The 23,510-nt window shown below is 47.4% G+C and overlaps 1 protein-coding gene across 9 annotated transcripts in view; it reads left to right on the forward strand.

Moving 5' to 3' along the window:
* Positions 1-23,510, forward strand: part of PAPPA2 (pappalysin 2) — a 611,815-nt gene that overhangs the window by 334,496 nt on the left and 253,809 nt on the right. The gene's annotated exons all lie outside the window — the stretch shown is intronic.

Raw genomic sequence — 23,510 nt, forward strand, 5'->3', positions numbered from 1 at the left:
CCTGCCCCGAGGAGCCAAGTTTGGGAGCAGGTCCCAGTGCAGGACTTGGGAGGCAGACAGACCTGGACTCAGACCCCTACTCAGACACTGGTCAGGACTGTGGGCCTCGGTACTGCACGGAGCTTTGCTGAGCCTGGGCTTCCTCACATTGAAAAATGAGTTGAGGGAAAGAATATGTTTTGATGTCAGCTGCTATTTAAATAAAATTTTTAAATCTCCAGAAGCACAATGAGCTGATGTCTTACAGGGTTGTTAGGACATTGAAATCAGTCACATATGAGGGGTCTTCGAGAAGTTCATGGAAAAAAAGGATATTATGAAAAAAGCTATGGAAGGCTTTCAAAGCTTTTTTGGCATCAAAATAAACTTACCTTTTTATTTCATTTTTGTGAGAACTTTGTCAAGTACCCAGTATGTACCACACCCCGCAGAGGGATAGGCCTGCAGGATTGTTTGTGACTTGGTAGGTGCTAATGGCAGGAGGTGTCCACTCCTAAGAACAGTGGGGTTATCTATTTGTCTTTGGTTCTAACTCACTAACCCATCATTTTTTCCTATGGGTAGGGGCTATTTAGTTTCATAGGAATTTAGTTTGCTAATCTGTGAAATGGGACCAATGATAAATGGGGTTTTTTGCCACATGGTTTTAAGATAGTTAAGAGCAGGATAGATCAAGGCCTGAGATGATCCATGTATCTTATTTCTTTTTAAAGATTTATTTATTTATTTAAAAGGCAGAATAACAGAGAGAGAGGGAGAAAGAGACAAAGAGAGTGAGATCTTCCATCCACTGGTTCACTCCCCAAATGGCCACAACAAATGGAGCTAGGCCAGGCTGAAGCCAGGAGCCAGGTGCTTTTTCCAGGTCTCCCATGTGGGTGCAAAGGCCCAAGCACCTGGGGGATTTTCCGCTGCTCTCCCAGGCTCATTAGCAGAGAATTCGATCAGAAAGTGGAGCAGCTGGGACTCAACTGGCTTGCATACCGTATATCAGCACAGCAGACTGTGGCTTAACCTGCTATGCCACAGCATTGACTCCTTATTTTCTTATTTTTTAAAATCTGCTCTTGTTGGTCTGGGCAGTTCTATTTTGAATGCATTGCACAATGGTGCTAAGGTTTTGGGGGGCCATCAACCCTGTTGAGAATCTAACAAAAGCTATGCTCAGGACCTAGGAAAATGCCCATGTTCACCTAATTTGCATAACATTGGCGTTTTCTGGCCCTCCTGATGGCCAAGAACTGCTGCAGTGACGTTTAACACTCCTTGTTTGCAGCCTGTGGATGACCTCTTTGCTTGGGATGATCTCTGGGAAATGAGATTTCACCAGGTGCTGTGCAACACCCCCTTTCTCTCAATAGGGGCACTCTGTACTCAGGGCAAGGAGTTCTGTTCATGTGGACTGTGGAACTTCACAGAAAGTAGGTTCAGGGAGGCATCCAGAGTGTGTTAACGCTGGGTCATGGTGATGTCTCCCTCTTTATCCAGCGAGTGGCTGAATAGTGGCCGAGAGATCTACTCACCTGCAAAGTCTAAGCTACGCACTGAGGACCCTTGGTAGAAAGGTATTGCTCTTCCAGTATTGATATGCACTCTTACGATGTCACGGCTGCTGTAGGAACACACCTGGCAGCAGGTGCAATGAGACTCTGCCTTCCAGGTCTCCAATGCCAGGGAACTCCACTGCCCTTGCACTTCAGGCTCTGTGATCTCCTGGTGCTCACTACGGTTGCACAAGTATACATAATACTTGTGTGGCAGGAATAAAGGCAGACCATTTCCTGCGAGTCAATCCACTCCAGCTCAAGGAAGGAAAGCCTTGCAGAACCCTCCCTAGGATGCATGATGGCCTACCAAAGTTGCACTCAAAGTTCACCCCCTCTCTGCTGCCTTCAGGGTCAGGTTTGCCTTGTGGATGGTGGCTCACCGGCCTTTGCAGGTTCCCTCCTTATTTTCTCTCGCGTTGCCTCCCCTGATGCAGTGCTTGCCCAGTTAGTCTGGGCATCTCTTTCTTGTACGAACACAAATGTAGCTTGGCACTCAATAGGTCCAGAGCAGCGGGAGTGGCTCCCAGGTGGTGGTGCTGCTGCTCCTGTGTGGACCCTGCTGGGAGCGGCAAGACGCCAGGCTCCCGCAGCTGGTGCAGAGGCAGGCGGACGCTTTCTGCAAAGGGACAGATAATGAACAGTTTGGCTTCACCTGCCTCCCAGGCTTTGATGTGACTGCTTAACTCTGTCATCAGAACATGCAAGCAGCCACAGACAGTCAATACACCTTGCCATCATGACTGTGCGGAACAACACTGCATGGAGGAAGACAAGTGCTAGCCACTTTGCTGGGGGAACACTCCCGTGGAGAAGGTTCTTCCTGTTGCCAGGATTCTTCCACGGCCCTCTGCACTGTCTCTTCCTACTTCCTCACTATTCAGAGTGATGCCCACACAGAGACTGTGCACTGTCCGTGCTAGGGAAACCCTTGTGTTGGAAACAAAACTCCCCAGCAATTTCCTGCAGAAAGTAGTCATGTTAACTACTTGGTGTGATCACTTATTTCTTTTCCTTTTGTTTGTTAGTGGTGCACTGAGATTATAACTCCCACACTTTAAGGTTCGCGTGTTTGAAGTGTACAATCCGTGTTTTTAGTATGCTTGCAGAGTTGTGTGATACCACAAGTTAATTTTAGGACCTGTTCATCATACCTGAAAGAAAGACTGTACCCAGGAGCTCTAACCCCTTCCCTAATCCGCCACAGCCATAGGCAACCGCACATCTATGCAGTCTTTATGAATTTGCCTGTTCTGGCCATTTCTTGCAAGATGGGCTCATAGGACACACATCTTCTGACCCTCCCAAATGAGACAGGCTTGCGTGACATCCTTGGGAATCAGGGCTTGGCCACTGCCAACCAGCCTCAGTGGTCTTGGAGAGATGTGTACAAGAAGGGCAGACACCTGGGCCTGAGGTGCCATGACCCCTGCAATGACAGGGAACCCTCGTTGGTTGAGAGGAAGGCTTTCATCAGGCTCCCTCCCTGGCTTCTGGTGGTACCCTGTGAGCACCCTCCCTTCTGTGAGCTGGGCTCTGCAGGACAGCGTTCACCTTGCACTTGAAGTGCACTACTTTCTATCACTTTTCACCTGGATGAGCCCCGAACTGCAGGCTTCCACGAATCACTCAGAAGTCACAAAGCATCAACTCAGAAGCAATAGCGCCTTCAGGAAGAAAAACAACAAGAGAAACAGAAGAGAGGAGGAAGGGAAAGCTCCATAAACTTTCTCCTGGATTCCAGCTCTGGGTCTGGCCCCAGCTGGGTGCTTGGACCAAGTGTTCAGGGATTTGTGTGTGACTCACAGGGAGATATCTGGGACTTTGGAGTCATCCAGTTGTCTGTGGTGCAGGCAAGGGGAAGGAGAACCCCTCACAGGCCATGGCTCAGAGGGCTTGCCTGACACCTGCTGTGGCCCTTCCTCCCGCATCCGCCCATCTGCTGTTGCTCATAGACGCTCTTCTTGATCCAGGCAATGGCTGAGGCTCTCCCCAGTGCAGGAGCTCCAGCAGCTGCTTGCTTCCCATCCTGTCTGCCCTGTGTGTTCCCTCTCAGCCCTCAGGGGCAGGAGGGAAACTCACAGGGACTCTCGGTGCTGTTCTGAGGTGGAGCGCAGGTCGCCAGGATGGAATATTCAGGCTCAACAGCAGGAGAGCTGGAAAGTAGGAATCACCTTTGGCAGTTTGAATAAATCCAGCCATTTGCTTGTCACCACGACACTGTCCTTCCTCACACCTGCTTCCTCCTTTGTGTGCCTCCTTCCTGTCTCTCTGGGGTTGACCGTCTGATTCATTCAGAAAGTGTGTGTGCCAGGAGGTCTGGCTCCTCTTCTTTCCTGTCCTAGTCCACGTCTTGAGAAGGCCAAATAAACACCTTATTTGGTGTTTATTAAGAGGAAGGCAACACCTTAGTTTGGATTCCAAGCCTGCATACCCAGGACATCCGTTAGCTTTGGTTCCTGGTGTCATAAACAAGTACATAAATCCCTTGCTTCTGCCCTGGAGTCCATGGAATTAGGTTACTCTGGGGGCCCATCAAATCTGTGTCTGCTCACACCGTACACCCCTGACTCTAGCACCTTCCAGTGAGCATATTTCTGTGCTGTTTGTGTCCCAAAACACAAAGCATTCTTTCCTTCCCATATTGACCAGTTACCTTAACACAACTCTCCTCTTCAGATTTTTTTTTTCCAAAGGAGGACATTCAGGAAATAAAACTCAGTGGGCAAACAAAAACATCCCAGTTCTTTGTATGAGTCAGAAATGAGTGGGGTGAAAAGAAGTGGTACTGCCTAAATATACAACATGGTAACTGGAACCCAAAGTCTCAGAAGCTTTTGAAGTGGACGCATTGCCATGGCAACCAATTGGGATATCAAGACCAGTCAGGATGGCTCATTTCTGTATTACAAGTCCAGTTATCTGATCAGAGGGGAAGTCACAGAGCTTGAGAGCTCATCAATCAGTGAGTGAGTCATCACTCAAACAGTGACTCAGCGTTTGCTAACTTTGTACAAATAGTGGGCGTACATTCTAGGCAGATTACAAAAGAAGTTGTTTGGTTGCATTTGTTCATTTATTCATTCACTTATTCATTGGTGAAACACTGATCGAGCTTCTCCTGGGTGAGACAAGTTCAGTTACCCACCAGCTGGGGAAGTAAGAGTGGTTGAGGCAGGGGCCTTGGAAGGTACTCACACAGTGGTGGAAGCCGAATGGGAAATGGATTGTCACAACCACGTCCTGCCTGGGTGAGCCCAAGCAGGTAACTAGAGTGACAGAAGGAGGAGCAGATAGCAACATTTGAGGAAAAGAGGAAAGTGTTGCCGAAGCATCAGGGGGCACAGGAGCCCCAAAGGAGCCATCGGGCCTGAAGTGGGGGCCAGAGATCTAGCAGCTAGGCAATGCCTGGTGACTTAAGGAAGGGAAGTTTCAGTCCAGAGTTGGGGGTCAGGGGAGGGGTCCACATTACAGTAGAGATACAGATGTGCAGTGAGGAAGCTAGAGAGCAGGTGCAGGGTGCTGCATGCAACTGTGAAAGAGAGTGTCAGAGTGGACGCAGGTTCAGAGAGACTTCATGTTAGCATCAGAGAGATCCAGGGCCGGTGGCCTTGTATTGAAGAGCTAGTAATCTAAGTGGGAGGCAGCACAAGACCACAGGAAAATAATGGAAGATAAATGAACGGAAATATCAAGCATGCAAATGCAAGCTCCATCATTCCAAGAAGTTATTGCAGGCCGTTTTCTTTGACAAATACTTCTGTAGAACTTACGCTCTGCCAGGCAATACTGTGGTCACTCTACAAATATTAACACTTGTACTCCTCAGCACAACTTGAGGAAGGAGATGGGAGCACAGAGAGAAACAGGACACTGCCCAAGGTCACACGGCTAGCCCACGTACAGCCACGGACACACGACCAGGCCACGCACAGCCGAGGCCACATGGCTAATCCATGGATGACTGAGGTCGTGTGGCTAGTCCACGCAGAGCCAGGGTTTGAACCTGGGTGGTCTGTCCCCAGAGAATGAACTCTTTTCCACTATGTGATGCTGGCTCCAAGTTTTTACAGCAGGAACAAAAAGCAGTCAGCGGCCTCTTCCTGCCTCTTCTGAGCTCTTCTGTTCCAAACCCACGCCTTCGCCTGTTTCCTTTATCTCGGTGAAGAACCACAGCTCTACAGGCTAGAACTCTGGGTGCTGCTGTCTCACACCACCACCCTGCCCGCATTCCAGCATCACATGGAGAACAGTCATCCATCACCAAACCAAGCCTAGTTTGCCTTTGCAGGATCTTTCAGCCCCATTGTGTTCATCCTTAGAACGCCTAGCTGAGTTTTGGCCACAGTAATTCTGGCCAGCTCTCACAGAGAGAACAGTTCATTCCTCAGCTATTTAACTACAACTGAAGGGCATGTTCTCAAATATAAAGCAGCTCACATCACTTTCCCGCTTCAGTTAGCCAGCTCTGCCGTGCCCTCGAGATATGGTCCAGCTTCCTTCACAGAGGTCACATGGGGCCTTACTGATCTCCACCTCTAGGTTAGACACACACTAGCACGCCCCTAGGTATGTATATCTATGCATGTGTGTACAAACACTCACACACACTCATGTGCACACACATGCCCAGAAGTATGTGTCTACATACATGCACATACACACACTCACACATGCATATCCATGCACGCCCCTAGCTACATGTGTGCACACTTGCATATACACACACACATAACCATAGGCACATGTGTACACACGTACACATACATCCATACAGATGTACATATGTGCGCACATAACATGTTTACATGCACACACTCACACATGTACACTCCAGTTCCACTCCAGAAGCTCCAGACTGCTAACAGTGATGCTTGGTAGCTACCTTCAATTCCTTCTCTCCCAGCAGGAAGCCACTTCACAAAAAGACATTTACCTGACTTGCTCTTATTCGCCCTGGGTTTTTAGTGACTACAGCATAGCTTCCAGGAAATCTTCCTTTGTCTCGCTAACAACTGATTTGGGGTTGTTCCCCAGTGTGTTTTCCTGGTGAGCCTGCACTCTTCCTTATGAAGAGTCTGAAAACAACTTACCATAGTGTCCACTTTTTTTATTTACTAGACATATACTCATTGAGTTCCTACTGTGTGCCTAGCACTGTGCTGGGTGTTGGTATTAAGAAGACACACATGGCCCTACTGTGCAACCATTTCTCTTCTGGCATAGTTACCCAATGGGGAAGCAAGCTACTTGGGGTCAGAGGTTGTGGCTGGTTCATTGTCCCAATCATAGCAGCTAGTACCTTGTCTGCCAATAACAAATAAACTCTTCCAGTAAATATTTGATAAGAGAATGAATAGATAAGTGGGTAAATGGAGGGCGAGATTCAGTCTTACAAATTGTGATGTGAATTATTCTGTTTGGAAATAAGCATGGGAAGTTCTGGTCATCTTTAAGTTCTATTGATTTAGAAGATGAGTGAGAGGTTTGAAGTTTCCTCAAACATAACAAGAAGATGCAGGTCTTAGTCTTCTTCAACTTCCCCTTCTCAGCCTTTCAAATGTATCTATATTTGATAAATATTAACCAAGAACAAGTATCCTAGAAAGACAGAGTACAGTTTCTAACTTGACTTAACAATGATTATTTCTAAACTTTCCAAAATAATCTATCCTGTTTGCTTGTTCCAGCTGGTTAGCACATACTGTCTTTCTCATTCTCGTGGAGGTTTTGTTCGTGTATTTGTCCCATGACTCCTGCAGGTGGGAGGAGGAAGGTGGAGGGAATGACTAGAGATAGGTCAATCCCGCCCTGAAGATGTGGACGGGGCCCAGAGCATCCTTGGTGCCACATCCTTCCAGCCTTTGCTTCTTCTCTAGTGCTTTCAAGTTCAGGAGTTTTTATAAAATCCTCTTTGGAGTGTACAAGTTTTCAATGTCAAAGATGCCTAGAGGGAGTTCCTGGTTCAGTCTGCGTTTTATTCATTCACTCACTTACTAGTTCATTTCCTCAGCAGATGGGTGGTGAGCACCAAGTAGCTCTTTAAGAACTATTTTTAAATAAATCCCAGCTTTTTACCAGATCACAATGAACACCACAGCAGAGGTCTACTTTATACGCTCTTTGTTTTTGAGACACATCGATATTTTGAAATAATTGCACAATAAAATATGCTCATATTGCCACCCGTGGCAGGGATCCCAAAGGTGGAGGTAGTGTCAGCACAAGTCCCTCCCTGGGTGTGGCATTCTTGCTAGGCATTTGGACAGGGTGCACAGAGCCGCCAGCATCCCACAGGGCAGTGGTCACACCGCCTTTCCTTTGCTCACAGCACTTCTGGGAACTTCGCAGCCACCTGGGATACGGTGGTGTGTTCAAAGCTGAAAGCGGGGCAGGAAAGAGGGAGGCAGCTGCTTGCCTTGCTGTTCCTCTTGCTTCTGTCATCATGGTTCTTCCTGGCTCTGCCTCTCCCCAGGCTACACCTGCTCCCCAGCCAACGCCATCTCCAGTTCCCACTTTCCTGCCCAGCAGTGGACACCTTCGGATCACCTACAGGCTTTTGGGGGTCTTCTCTAGATCTCTCTGACCTGTATCTCACGCTTGCACCCAGGCCTGGAGTGCAGTGGACACATGGGTTGGATGAATGAATAGAGAATAACCTGATTCCTGGTGTTCACAGAACTTTGTGCGTCCTGACTCTGTAGCATGAACTGTATTCCTGAGTCACCGAGGCCTTACCCTCCTGTCTTCTGCTCTGTTCCAGGGCACGAGTGGTCTCCTTGCCTTGAATGTCTGGCTCCAGTGTCATGCTCTGTCTACTTTCTGGGGCTATAGTCTGGGAGTACGTGGTAGGGAGAAGCTGTTAGAAGGATGACCTTAACACCCTTCAAAATGAGCCCGGAGACCCAGATTCCAGGTGTCAACTGGGGTGGGGGAAGCAGCTCAGCCAGGTGACGACTCCACCCAGCCTCTGCCTCTCAGACAGAAAGGCAAGGAACAGGCGCTTTCCCGATGTCACATGGGGACAGGCTGCGACCACAATCCAAGTTTCCTGGCTTCTAATTTGGTGTTATTTCGAGTCTTCCAGGCTGCCTCTGGTTGAATCTCTTCCTGGAAAGCAGACGAAAACATTTGAAGAAAAATTTCAATAACAGAAGGAAAAGTGAGGATGACCTTAGTCCCCCGTTTAACCTGAGATTTCAATGAATTCGATCCCTGATTTTCTTGTCCGTTCCCTTTCTTACTCGGGAGCCAGGTGGCCTCAAGTCACGGCAGAGGTTTATCACGCACCCTTCTGGAGCACTGGACCCTGAAGGCTCACCTGGGTTCAATCTGAGAACACCGTGCTCTGTGGCCTCCACTTTCCCTCATTTGTTGAGACTGGGGGAGACAAGGGGCCCTGAGCCTTTAGGTTCTGACAAGCACAATCCTCTGCTTCGTATGGTCCCTGATCCGCCTGCCTCACTAATTCCCTTTGCCTCCTAGACAGCAGTCGCTCTCTTTGGGTTATTTGTGACTGCATGATTGAGGCAAAAATGTGCAGGTATTATTACGTGAGCAACTGGCAGTGCTGGGCATGGAACGAACATAAGACACACTGGACGAATACAAATGCTGCGGACTTCCGTGGAAATCTGACATGCAGACGTCTAACCTGAGCTGACGGATACACTGGGAGTTATTTCCACCCTGAGAGGATCCCCAAGCTGGCTGAGACGGTCTCCTGTGATGTCCCTGGGTTGTTGAGTACATAGTCAACACTATTTAGACACTTAGTCTTAGGGTAGCGTCAATTCTGTAAACTGTACCTGGCAAAATACATGTCACAGCAAATTTCTAAAGGAGATCTCGAGATTATGTGTTTTGCAGAGGAGAAGAGAAAGCAGGAAATCTGCACTGGTGCTGCTTAGCGGGAGTTATAAAAGAGTTCTTAGAAGAACCTGCATGAGACGGGGTGAGACTGGAGAAGGGTGGAGGCCTCCAGCTCTGGTGCCACTGTGTCTCTCCCAGGACTCCCAGGTGCTGGGGACTCAACTGTCTTATCAAGATGAAGGATTTCAAAATACTCCAAGCTTTCTGACCTGTGGGACTTCCCACTGCTTTCCTGGCTTTTGCACGACTTGCCTTCTGTGTTTGCAGATCTCTATCCTTTCTGTTGTGCCACTGGGACTCTATGCAGATACTTTTCCAGTTTTGTTAAGGCGAGAGATGAGCTTGACGGTCTGAGAAGGCTGCAGGCAGCTCTCCACCTGTGTTGGGGTCAGCAGCACCACTCCGTACCTCCTCACATGGTAGATGTCCCTTATGAAAGCCACTGGGAATGGATGTGCTGGTTAGGGAATTCCACAGTTGCAGGTCCAGCAGTGTGTTCTGAATGCACAGGAAACTCCATATTGCTTGTTCTTAAAGGTTATTAAGAAAATGATCACCCTGTAGAAAAAGTCCATGTGCTTAAAATTACCCAGGAGAGCATGTGCACTTTGTCTCTCCCTCCTTTTTTTTTTTAATAAATGAGGATGAGTAGACATAAGGAACATTACAACTTCAGTTTTTAATTAATTTAGGGAAAGATAATGTAAAGTTTCTCAAAGGTCTTGAGTTAGTGGTTGATATTGGGGCAAAGAATTTCAGAGTGTGGGTGACAAGTCTGATGACAGCTCTTGATTCTTCCTTATGTATAGGGGTAACGTGGGAGTAAGTGAGAAGCCATCATGCTTCTGTATGGAACACTGTGGGCAGAGCTTTGTTGAATAGGTCAGCAGCTGCTGCTCCTGTGTGAGTGACTGGTGTAGAAAGAAGTGGAGTTCCTAGTGTCACAGGATATACCGTCAACTGGGAGGATGCCCTGGCACTCTGCTGACTGCTTCTTGTAGATTCAGTCCATCAGTATATTGTTTATTCCTCTTGTGGGCAAGATGCTGGCCTTGATTCCATGGGGTATGGGGAAATACAAGGCAGAACTGCCATCTCACCAGGAGCTCACAATAGGAATTATAGGAGTTACATACGGTTAAATAAAAATGGTGACATTACCAATGAATGATGCCGTTGAATAATGATCATGTGCAGAGCAATGCTTTATTTGTTTAATATGTATTAATTTAATTTTCTCCTAAATTAGGTACTATTATTATCTCTATTTCATGGGTTAGGAAAACGAGACATTGAGCATCATTCAAATCACTCCGGGTACTTGTAGGGCTATTACGTTTGGCTGATGTACTGGCTCCACAGTCTGCTCTTTTGACTATGATAATATCAGCCCCCCTTTCTGTTCTCAGGTGACTGCTGGCTGGCTTCCTTTGGTCATCAGTGGGTCTGTTTCAAGGCCATGGAGAGTCTGGGGATATGGGGAACAGGGCTGGATTGTCCCAAGAGATCCTGGAGAGGTTCCTGGAGTCACAGGCCACTCTCTGAAAGGCAGCTTAGAGCTCCAGGTTGACCATACAGGTTCCTCTCTCTCGACCTTTTGGGCCACTTTGTCAGCAACAAAATAATAACGTGGGTGATGAATGTTCAAAGGCAAAGTTAAGGTGCTTCTTGCTGGGAGATAAGGAAGCTTCCTGGCTGCCTCCAATTTGCTTCAGGCAGTAGCAAGCTGCACCTGCCTCTTCACAGCTGTGGGCTTCCCAGTGGCCCTGCTCTTGGCTGTCTAGGCTTTATAAGCAGTGTGGAATTCCTTCACTTAGCCTTGGGGCCCTATAGAACTGGCAATGGTCAAGTTACTATTTGCATACTAACTTACCTTTATCCCTATATTATCATTATCATTCCAGTTTTCTAACAAAATTGGATGAGGTCACCCTTTCCCATGTTCTACCTTTCTCCACTTAAAAGCCTTCAGTGGGTCTGGTTTGTTATCAGACAATAAGGGCAAGTTAGTTCCCTGTCATTAAATGGTGTCTTCTTATGCCGTCTATTTCAGTGAGTACATCGGGTTTTAATGCCAATGCCCTATATGCAGTACATAATTCATTAATTTGTTCAACAGATATTTACTGCATATCTAAGATGTACTAGTCTTTGTTCTGGGCACTGGAGAGACAGAAGTAAACAACACAAATATGCCAATAATTAATAAGAACTTGTCACTCCCCCTCTTCGTGGAGGAGCAACACAGGACCCTGCGCTGTTCTTTCGTCTGCTCGGCCCTCCCCGGGTTTGCTGCTGGTTCTTCCCGGGTTGGCTACTATCCCTTCCACCTCCGTGGAAGGGCAGTTCCCCCTGGCCACATTCCCCACTTCCGCAGGGGAGCGGCACACCGCCGGCCGGCTCTCTGGGGGCTGCACGGGTTCCCTTAGATGTTCCCCATAGATGTTCCCGGTGCATGCCGTTTCTCTCCTCCTTTATAGTCCTTCTCTGCCAATCCCAACTCGGCTGCCCACACGCCGAGTACGCTGCTCTCCAATCAGGAGCAAGTCCTACAGTTAATTGGTTGAACTGGAGGCAGCTGTGCGGAAGCTGTTTACTTCTCTCCCAGCGCCATATTGTGGGAGAGCAGATGCATAGAATAAGTCTTAATTCGAGTAACTTAGTCTAGTCCGGATTGCTCCCCACAGATCCCCCTTTCTTTTTATTTTTGGCGTTGATACGCGCCTGTCTTCGGTGTCCCGCCGCACACACTAGAGTTGCCACAGGCTCTTACAAGTCCTATCCATCAGGCAAACCGAATCCGGGTCCTCTCTTCGCCATGTTGTGAGGAGGTTTTTAGGCGCTGATGCGTGCCTGTGTTCGGTGCCCTGCAGCGCATACTCTGCTCTGCTAGAACTGCCTGCAGGTGTTTACAAAACCTATCAGGCAAACCGAATCCAAGCCTTCTCATTGCCGTATTGTGGGGGAGACTTATTAGTGTTGGTTTGTGCCTATCTTCGGTGACCTGCAGCTCATACTCTGGTCGAGCTTTGCTGGCGCTTACCGCCTTAAATCAGGCAGACCGAATCCAAGCCTCCTAATTGGCATGTTGAGGGGAGGCCTTATTTTTCTCTATTTCTCTATCTCCGGGCATTTCTATTTCTCCCATTTTACTTCTGTCTGCCAACATTCCTATTTCTCTTTTACTTCTAAACTTCTGTTTCTCTTATCCCCGCAGCTTTCCGGCACCTCGCCCCGCCGGCGGGTTCCCGGCTCTGCGCCGCTTCAGCCCGCGCGCCTCTCTCATCTGCGCAGCTTCCCGGCTTTGCGCGGCTCGGCTTTGCGCGCTCCGCGGTCTCCACGCTTAACCCTTTCGCGTCTGAACCACGGCCTACGCCAGCGTTCCCTATCTATTCACGCCCCGTGCTCTCTCTGCACGCGGCGGCTTCCGCGAGTAACACAGCGTAGCTTGCGTCTCCGCCACTAGGATTCAATCTAAGTTCCCCGGGCTAGCCTGGCGAATTCAACCCAGCGTACGTCTCCGCCCCACGGTTTGGCTTCCCGTCCTTTGCTCCCCGGGCTAATCAGACGGATCCCAACCTGGCTTGCGTCTCAGCTTCTGGTTTCAACTTTTCGCCCCCTATTCCCGGGCTAACTTGAGAATCCCAAAGTGGCTTTCGTTTCCGCCTTGGCCTGCCCCCCGCGGCTTCAATTTCCCTAACATTTTTCTCTACCCGGTATGTTTCCCCAAGCTTTCCTCCAACGATATTCCTCCCTCATTTCTCCTGGCCTCTCCCCACAGTCCGCGTCCGAGTCTGTTTGTTCTAGCTTTCACTTTCGCTTTCGACCTTAGAGATTTCTCCCAGCTTCCCCCCGTAGTCCATATCCGAGTCTATGCCTAGGCTTTCAATAGCTTCTTCCGGCACCCTTTTCGTCCGGCTTTTCCCTAGGCTGTTTGCTAGTCTCTCTCTCCGATATTTTCCCAATTCTTCCCGTTTCTTCCCTCCTAAGTTTCATATCCGTCCTAGGTTTCCTATCCGAGCTAGGTTTCCTATCCGAGTCACGGCACCATTATGTCACTCCCCCTCTTCGTGGAGGAGCAACACAGGACCCTGCGCTGTTCTTTCGTCTGCTCGGCCCTCCCCGGGTTTGCTGCTGGTTCTTCCCGGGTTGGCTACTATCCCTTCCACCTCCGTGGAAGGGCAGTTCCCCCTGGCCACATTCCCCACTTCCGCAGGGGAGCGGCACACCGCCGGCCGGCTCTCTGGGGGCTGCACGGGTTCCCTTAGATGTTCCCCATAGATGTTCCCGGTGCATGCCGTTTCTCTCCTCCTTTATAGTCCTTCTCTGCCAATCCCAACTCGGCTGCCCACACGCCGAGTACGCTGCTCTCCAATCAGGAGCAAGTCCTACAGTTAATTGGTTGAACTGGAGGCAGCTGTGCGGAAGCTGTTTACTTCTCTCCCAGCGCCATATTGTGGGAGAGCAGATGCATAGAATAAGTCTTAATTCGAGTAACTTAGTCTAGTCCGGATTGCTCCCCACAAGAACTTACTTTTTCTGAGGTTTTTATACAGCTATGCTTTGCCTGTAGCTGTATTTTCAATCTTCAAATGAAGTAGGAACATCATTAGTTCCATTTTATGGAAGAGCGGATTCTGAGAGGCTGCTTATTGCAGAAATTTAGATAGTCCTTACTCAGGAAGTCAGAGTTAGGGGCTGGGGAAGAGGGGGAGGGGAGAGGTAGGGGGAGGGGAGGGGGGATAGGGAGAGAGAAGTCTTCCATCCACTGATCCATTCCCTAGATGGCTGCAGTAGCCAGCACTGGGCCAGGTTGAAGCCAGGAGCCATGAGCTTCATCTGGGTCTCCCACGTGGGTGACAGGGCCCCACACATTGTGGCCACCTTCCGCTGCTTTTCTAGGCCGTTATCAGGAAACTGGATCAGTGGAGCAACTAGAACAGGGATCAGGAATCACTGCCCGTAGGGCATGCCAGCACTGCAGGCATCAACACAGCACCAGCCCCCAAAATGTAATATATTTTCTTTCATTTCACAGGTAGAGTAATAGACAGTGAGAGAGAGAGAGAGACAGAGAGAAAGGTTTTCCTTCCATTGGTTCACCCCCTAAATGGCTGCTATGGCCGGCGCTGCGCCGATCTGAAGCCAGGAGCCAGATGTTTCCTCCTGGTCTCCCATGCAGGTGCAGGGGCCTGAGCACTTGGGCCATCCTCCACTGCCTTCCCGGGCCACAGCAGAGAGCTGGACTGGAAGAGGAGCAACCGGGACTAGAACCTGGCACCCATGAAAATGTAATATTTTTAATGGAAGGGTACACTTGTATTGTTTGTGTGGACGGTACAGCTTTTCTATTATAGTTAACATCCTTGTTCAGCTTTCTGAACATTCCTCCTAGATTGTTTTCTCAATTTCCTAGAAGTGATATTACATGGTTAGAGGGTGTGGATGTTTTTGGCAGATGATTGCCGAATGTTTCTCCAAGGTGGTTTACCAATTTCCTCTGTCCCCAGAGTGCATGAATGTGCCTTTTTCTCCACAAGGTCACCAAATTTAGAGACAATTAAGTTTTTCCTTGTTGCCAATTTGAGGGACCAAAATTTTTATCTTATCTTTATTTGCATTTGTTTGAGCCTGGATACTTACTGCATTCTTACGTCCTCTGTTTTGAGTTTCACCATTCACATTTTTATACCCCATACTTCTTTTTTCTAACGTTGTCACCTAATACTATTGTGCAGATGTTAGGTGAACAGAGAGAAGTGTTGCAAATGGTCACCAGGAACACATGTCTATGGTGTGTGTGTGTGTCTCTGAGTGTGGGTGTACATGTGTTTGTCATCCATGTGATGAAGGGAGGGGTGGAGGAGACTAACCTGTGGGAGTTAGTGGTACGTATGTCACCAGATGAACCCCTTACTCACCGCTGATAACGGCCCGGCCTCAGAGACCCAGACCTTGGTCTGCTCCGACTTGGAGCTCTGCTGCTCACAGTGGGTTCGGCGGCTGGGAGCCAGGTGGGCGGCAGACGAACAGGTGCCACTTGAGAACCGCTGAATCCAAATCCGCATTTTTTTAGGATTTCTGAGTTGTTCGCGGTACACTCTGAGTCGTGGAGGTCTGGAGTTGTCTTCCCGGAGGCCAGTACGTGGTTGCAGCCTGAGCTCCAGGCGTGTGCTGTTGCTATTCGGTGGTGTACAGGTGGGGCTGTTTCAAGTTAGCATCCTGTGCTCCCTGCAATCAGCAACAGAAACTCAAGTCAGGGACAGTAATAACTCTAAGAGTAGCTAACGTGTCTTGACACTGTGCCAGGAACCACGCTCACCACTTTCTCCGGGTGTCACATTCGAGGCACCGGCTCTGAGGTTGTAAACTCCCGAGACTCCTGTGGCACTGTTCCATCTCTCCTCTCCCCCAGTGCTGACTCCCAGCCTACACACGGGTGGCCTGTGGAGAGCAGGGGATTCTCCCCTCCTGGTTTCTCTCATCTTTGCAGGAGAGAGCATGACTGAAGTGAAAAGTGGGCCTGGAAGGACAGGTTGACATGTTTCCAGAAGGACTCTGGTCAGACAGTCTCCGGGAGATTTGCTCCACTGTGCGCTCTCATTTGTAAAAGCTTGGACTCACAGATAAAAAAAGCTGAGCTGAATCCTGCCTTAAGAGAAGTTATCTAGAACAGCTGAAGTGCTTCCCTGGGCTGCTTTTTTTCCCACTTTCTCCCACTTTCCCGCTCCCACAGTCCTGCCTTCTGCCAGCTTTCCTGTTCTTTGATGGGTGGCTTTGCTCCTACTCCTTCTAGCTCCTTCTCATTCCTTTGTACTCTCTGGGGGGCCAAGGTGTTGGATGCATAGCTCTGCTGAAGGCTGCAGACATGAATGTGTCTGAAGTGGTCAGGGCAGGACATCCTGAGAGAGAACCTTGTATTGGGCTGATTTATGGTCATGACCTAACCTGGCCCTGTTTTTTTTTTTTTTCCCCCTCCTTTTCCTACTAAAAACAGACTTGCACCACATAGCATGTTTTTTTAGTTACCAGGGTTGATGACACGGTGCAGGAGGCCTCCGTTCTGTTGAGCACAGCCTCACCTTCCTGGAAACTGGTGGTGCTTCTTGGAGGAGCAGCCCTTTTCCTCTTGCGTCTCACTCCCAGAGGTGCAGAGCAGAACTCTGCCACGGGGATTTCCTGGAAGTGAGGTTCCCAAGGCTGCGTGTCTGCCAAGAGCAGCGTTTCTCCTGGACATTGTCTCCGTCTTCTCCCACCTTGGCTTCTTCTGAAACCATCTCCTTGTTGAGACTTTGGATGAATGTTCCCTGTAGGCGGGGATTTACCCGAGAAAAGCTCTGAGCACATTTTATCACTTGTACTACAATCCAACTGTGCAGGATCCAGAAGGAAGCAGCTTATGATGTGATGGCTGGGGAAAAAGCACATCCAACGTTGCGGGGAAAGTCAGACCTCTGTGGCTGCACAGCACGGAGGATTCGTAGCCCTGCTGGCTCGCTCCTCTAGGTCAGGTGCGATTGCAGGGTTATCAGGCCGCCACCCAAGAGCATGGGCGGAAAATCCTCTTCCTTAAGATCAAGACTCTCATGACTCAGTTTGACTTCAGGAGCAAGATGGGTGCTGTTTAGGGACTAAAACACATCTTTTTTGGCCCCGAGGGAAATTCAGAAGTTGTCTAAGACAGACTGTTGTCAACCAGAGAACTCTCGATTCCGTGATTGGATTCCAAACTCTGCAAGCTGACGAGGGTGACCAGGGAAGACTGAAGCTTCAAGGTTTCTTCTGAAGGGAGTACGCATAGAAGGGAGGTACTGCAGACAGGGAGAGACACGGTGTTGTTCTGGAGCTGTAACGGTGCCTGGAACGTCGGTGTTAGGAAAGTCACCGACTACGGCTGAGAGTGTTAACTGGGGAGCTCAGAGAGCAGGAAACCTCAGTGCGTCCTTCCAGCACTGAGCCTGCACCGGCTCTCAGAGGGGGGCAGTCTTGGCTCTTCCACTTATCTGAACACTTGGAATAAGTTGGCAGAATGTTCCTGAATTAGGTCGTCTCTGCTTTGAGGATAAAAGGATATAGGATGGCACTTTCCCTCGTTTGTCAATACCATAAAATAAACATGCCAAGGACAAGAGGATTCCTGACAATTCTGATTTTTTTTCTTCCCTGTTTTACTGGCTCTTGTAACTCCTTGGTTGAGGATATTTTTTCTTATGATGGTGCTAGGGGTGGTGTTGATGCGTAAATTCCTCTCTTATCAAGTGGTCAAGGGACTGCACTACCTCCAGTGGGGGAGAGGGATCGATCTAGCAGAGAAGGGGTGGCCATCAGAGCAGTCCTACCAGAGCCAGCGAGTAGCAGTGGCTCCTAGCTCTGTTGCTTCCCTGCCTTCCGTTAGAGTCTCGTCAAGTGAGATTCCCCTCTCCCAGGTACACACCTCACGGGGAAGCTGGAAAAGAGGCGATGGCAGTGGCAGCCACTGGCAGGCAGGCAGTTTCCAGTTGCATGCCCTCCACACAGCTTCTCTCCCACCTGCTCCAGTCTGGGCCCGCAGTCCTGGCTTCAGGGTGACAAGGCCCCCATTTGCCTCAGGGCACTCTTGAGGATTTTGTGTCACAGCAATCCTGAGGGGGCCACCCAGACCTCTTACCAAACGTGCAGCAAGGCAGTTTGTCAGTTTAGGCTCCGGCCAACAGGGAGCTATAAACGACTGTGACAGTCATTCTGTTCTCCCCTCCAAACTGTTTCCAGGTGCGGCTGGGAATCTGAATGCTTTGTGAAAGTCACATCCAAGTTGTCTTCAGACAATAGTCTGCAAATTTTTTAATGCCATGGTCACCAGCCCATGTCATTCCTCTTGCTCCAAAACAATAACTAACAACCCATTTTTTTTAAGTAGGTGAAACATTGTAGTGTAGTGGAAAGAGCATGGGCTTTTTGGTTGAGCAGGCTTGGCTATGAGCCCTGTCTGCTAGACGAGAGAGTGGTGGATGCCTTGTGCAGCTTTTCTGGTCTTGTTCTGGGGTCTGTAAAGGAGGATATTAAAAGTCAGCTCACATCTGGAACATAATAGACATTCAATAACAGGTAGTTTAAGTCTGTTCTTTCTTGGCATAAGCAGCCGATCTCCTGAGTACAAAGAAAGAACTCAAGAAATGGAAAGAGACAGGATTACTTCTACATTAACACATTAAAAATTCTCCCCCTTAAAGAGTTGTTTGTGACTTTCCAGCTATGATGTTCACTGTTTTATTAGAATTTTCACAATCGCTCTGGGAAGCTGTATTCCAATTTCAGTGAAGGACTTTCTCCTTGAGCGTAATTGGCTTTATTAATTCCAAATGCTGATAGTTACTAATATAGTAGAGAACTAGATGCTATCGATTTTTTTTTAAGATTTATTTATTTGAAAGAGTTGCAGAGAGAGGGAGAGAGGGAGGGAGGGAGAGAGGGAGGGAAGGAAAGAGGGAGAGATCTTCTATCCGTTGGTTCACTCCCCAGATGGCCACTACAGCCCGGGCTGGGTCAGAAGTTTAATCTGTTTCTCCTACATGGGTGCTAGGGGTCCAGACATTTGGCCATCTTCCATTGCTTTTCCCGGGCCACTAGCAGGGAGCTGGACTGGAAGTGAAGCAGCTGAGACTTGAACGGCATCTATTTTGGATGTGAGCACCACAGGTGGCAGCTTTACCCACTATACCACGATGCTGGCCCACAAATGATTTTTTAAAACACACATGGATGTATTGCCCTCATGGTCTCTAAATATGACTTTTGATGTTAAGATCAGGAATATAATGAACAAAATATATTCCCTTAATTTCCTTTTTGTCAAAACACAGCTTAAATACAAGGTGAGGTTTGAACATTGTAAATTTAGTACACAGATTGAAAAGACAGTTGTAAGCAGGAGCTGAAAAAATAATTCTCCGTGAGTTTTAAGATGATGTAGTCCAAAGGTTTGGCTTCACCACCATCCACATCTTTTGAGTTAGCATCATTTGATCTGATTTTTCTAACCCATGGGCTATCACGGTTCACTTAGGCATTGAGTGATTTCATAAATCATACTCGTGACCTGGTCCCTCCATTGGGTAGTTATTAAAAATTCTCCCCCTTAAAGAGTTGTTTGTGACTTTCCAGCTACGATGTTCAACAGCAGTTATAACATGTCTGCTTATATCACATGCACATCCAAACTGATTACAAAATCACAATGTTGCACCAGATCGGAGTTTCACCAACTATGCTGTGTTGGCTGAGACTGTGTTAGTATCGTCAGCCTTTGCAGTGTGAGACTTAGAAGCAAGGCGAGTCTCCTAATGACTCTATAACTATATTTTAACAGATTTATTTATTTTGCATGAAAGGCAGAGTTACAGCAAGAGGGAGAGGCAGAAAAAGAGATCTTCAATCCACTGGTTCACTCCCCAAATGGCTGCAACAGCCAGGGCTGAGCCAGGATGAAGTCAGGAGTCAGGAGCTTCATCTGGGTCTCTCACTTGAGTGGCAGGGGCTCAAGGACTTGGGCTATCTTCTTCTTTCCAAAGTGCAATAGCAGGGATCTGGATCAGAAGCAGAATAGATAGGACTCGAACCAATGCCCACATGGGTCACTGGGTGCTCAGATAGGCGCCAAACCCAGGGAGAAGACATAGTTGCCCCTTTTAAATTACAAAAAGTTGGATCATCAGCAAAGTAACCACATGCACTTGAATAGTCAGGGGCAGAGGAGAAAGGTGACGGCCTGCGTCTGCTTCCCTTTCTAGTCTTTGCTGTGCAGGACCCAGCTTATCATGGTCCACTAGAGTCCACTGTACACATCTCTTCCCAACTCATGTTTAGTGACATCATATTGGTTACCGGAAACTGAATATTGTGGGAGTAATTTCCACCACAGAAATTATAAATCTCCCCCTCCTTCTTCTCCTTATGACTGCTTGCTAAACTTTTACTTGCATTCCACTAGTTTTATATCTATTTTGTTTTCCCTTTGAAATACCTTCTCCTGAGCATAGCTGTTGTTGACTGTCTTACGTGCATCAGGTACTGTCCTACCATCTTTTACATGTGTTTTTACTTAATGATCACAGCCATCATTCTAGGTAGTTCTGTGGTCTCATTTTCTGGTTGAAGGATGCTGAAAGCTGACCTGGGGTGCACAGATTTTATGTCTCAGGTACAACTTGCAGATGAGGAACGTGGGGCTCAGAAATGTGTGTGAATTTTTCTGGGGACACATAGCAGATAAGTATACTTCACTGGGGGCCGACATTTCTGGCTGACTCAGGCTTATCATCACCCTGTAATGGGGTCTTCCCCAGCACAGGTGTGGTAAGGATCACTACATCCTGATTCTAGCACACCTGTTCTCCTAGAGCCTCCATTTCTCCACCTACAGAAGTGAGGCTGGTGGTAATAATTCTGCTTAGCTCACCAAATGACTTCACCCCTTAAGTGAGAGTATCTACAAGATTGATTTAGAGAGCTCAAGTCATGTATGAATGAGAAGCATCACTACTTGCTAAGAAGGCAAGGACAAAGGGAGTCACCAGAAAAAGACAAGTTTAGAGGACTCAGCCGAGTGGTCCTTTACAAAGTGTAGGTTCTAAGGAATTTGGCAGTATCTCTGAGTGGCAGGACTTCTGACCTGACAACATTTGAACTTATCTCTTGGAATTCTTTGATATCCAAGAATAATCAAGGTAGCTGTAGTATGTCGGTAGACTTGGAAGGGCAGTTTTTAGGCTTCTGAATTATTAACAAGACAGAGCAATGATGGGAAGTTGATATTTCGTAACTGGAGACAACTTTTGTGTCATGTTTCAGTAAAAAGGCCCTTTGGTTGTTCCTATAGGTTTAATACCTTCTACAGTCAGCATATTTTGCTGCAGTTATTTATCTTAGATTTATCTTCTACATTATACTGAACTTCCCAGGATGCCAGATAATCACTCAATCATTACAGAATCCTTAGCACCAACTGCTGAGATTGGCAGTTAGGATTGCTTCAGGACTCTCTGCTGAACAGGTGCATGGGTGAGCTAATTGATTTTGTGCACTTATTCATAGGGAGTTCTTGTTTCTTTTAACTACCCCTCATTCTGCTAGTCTGCTCTGCTATTGTGTGAAGACCTCAGAGATACCCAAGCTGCCTGATCTGATATGATTTTAAAGGAGTAGTTTACAAGAATTACAGATGAGCTGTCCGCTTCCCTCACTGCTGATAACAACCTTCCCAATTACTAACCTTCCCCGGTTAGTAAATGCCGCAGTTCCTTGCTCTGAGCAGAAGCGAGAAGCCGGATTTTTTTTTTTTTTTTGATATTGGGATATCCACAGTTCTCAATGTGGTTTCACAAACATTTGTGCTCGTGAAAGCTCCACATGTGATTGTAATCCACAGCTAGGGTTGGGAGGGTGCATTAGAGAGTTCTGATTTCTAAATTTGCTTTTTTTTCTAGAAGGAGCACGGGACAGTATTCCAGCAACCGTTTGCTTTCTGTATAGATGCAACGTGAATGATGGAGCACAGAGGGTAAAATGCAGCGATCCCAGGGTGTAGTGAGGTTTCTCATGTGCTGCTTGGACACCTTAATAAATTAAAGAGCAAAGAATTGTTACTTCAGTAATTGTTTAAGAAAATCATCATTCTATGTATTTTCTACACGTCTCAAGTAAAATAGATTATTTTAGTGCCCTTGGATAATAAATCTTTTGTGATATAATGCTAAATGTCATTAATCAGAACGAAACTAGTGTGATAAGAAAATTCTGTATTCTATATGTCTCAAGAAGTTAGAAATATCATTTTAGATACACTATCAATAATATAGCTTCCTATGAGACAAGTAAGTGAAAAGAATATTATTGATAATAGAAATTCTAAGAACAGTAAATTAAAGTGCTCAAAATTGTAACTAGATGCCTGGAAAGTAATCACGTTGATTCCATGGTTATTTATATATCAAGTCTAATAATAATTTATCCTCAAAAACATACACATACCTATGTGTATGTAGCAGATATAAAATAGCTTCTTCAATTCGTTCTGCTAAAAACCAGCAAACAGGGTGGTGCAGTGGGTTAAGCCGCCACTTGTCATGTCAGCGTCTCACTTTGGAGCACTGCTTCCAGCCATGACTGCTCCACTTTCAATCCTGCTTCCTGCTAGTGCACCTGGGAGGGCAGCAGAAAATGGCCCAAGCAGTTGGGGTTCTATTGCCCACATGGGAGACCTGGGTAGAGTTCCAGGATCCTGGTAGGTGCAGCCATTTGGGGAATTAACCAGCAAATAGACGATATCTCTCTCTCCCTTTCCCTTTCTGTTACTCTGCCGTTCAAATAAATAAAATGAAACTTCAGCAAAACAGCAGATACCTGATGTATTAGTAACTCCATGTTTCTATAATGTATATTATCAGAAATGTATATTGTATATATACAATGTATATTGTAGTGCATTCATTCATAGGTTAGCAGATGGATAGGTTAAGGCTAAATAATGCTTATTAAAATAAGTGAACCAAAGAGAAAATTTGAATCAGGGAACATAGTATTGATCTCTTTGGTTTAGCTTGTTTTTGGAGAACCCACACAATATAATCATTCATAAAGCAGTCTTTCTGATGATCCATTACACTTCATTGTAACAACAAGCCCCAAATAATCAAAACTGGAATATCCCCATTGTGTTTTTAATATTTATCACCAGGAGCCGGTGTTGTGGCATAGTGGGTTTAGCCAGTGGGTGTGGTGCCAACATCCATGTAGGCTCTGGTTGGAAACCTGGCTGTTCCACTCCCTCGTCCATGGAGAGGTGCAGAGGGAACAGCAAGTTAGCAGCAACATTTGGGATGGTATAGCTTCCTCCATGAGACTCCTTGATACACCAATTCCTTGTTGTCCCCATAAGAATCATCATTTTATGTTAGGTAGAAAAGGATGACTTTCTGAGTGATACGAGATTTCTCTCATTTGCAAAGTCTGTGACTGTCCTCAGGGTATCAGGAAATTTAAAGGGGCAGGGGTCAGTGGGTGAAGACGTGGATTCCACACGTTGTGGCACCAAGAGCACCCGAGGACATGTGCCAGGGC

Source organism: Oryctolagus cuniculus, chromosome 7 (assembly GCF_964237555.1).
Source record: "Oryctolagus cuniculus chromosome 7, mOryCun1.1, whole genome shotgun sequence".
Taxonomy (NCBI): Eukaryota; Metazoa; Chordata; class Mammalia; order Lagomorpha; family Leporidae; genus Oryctolagus; species Oryctolagus cuniculus.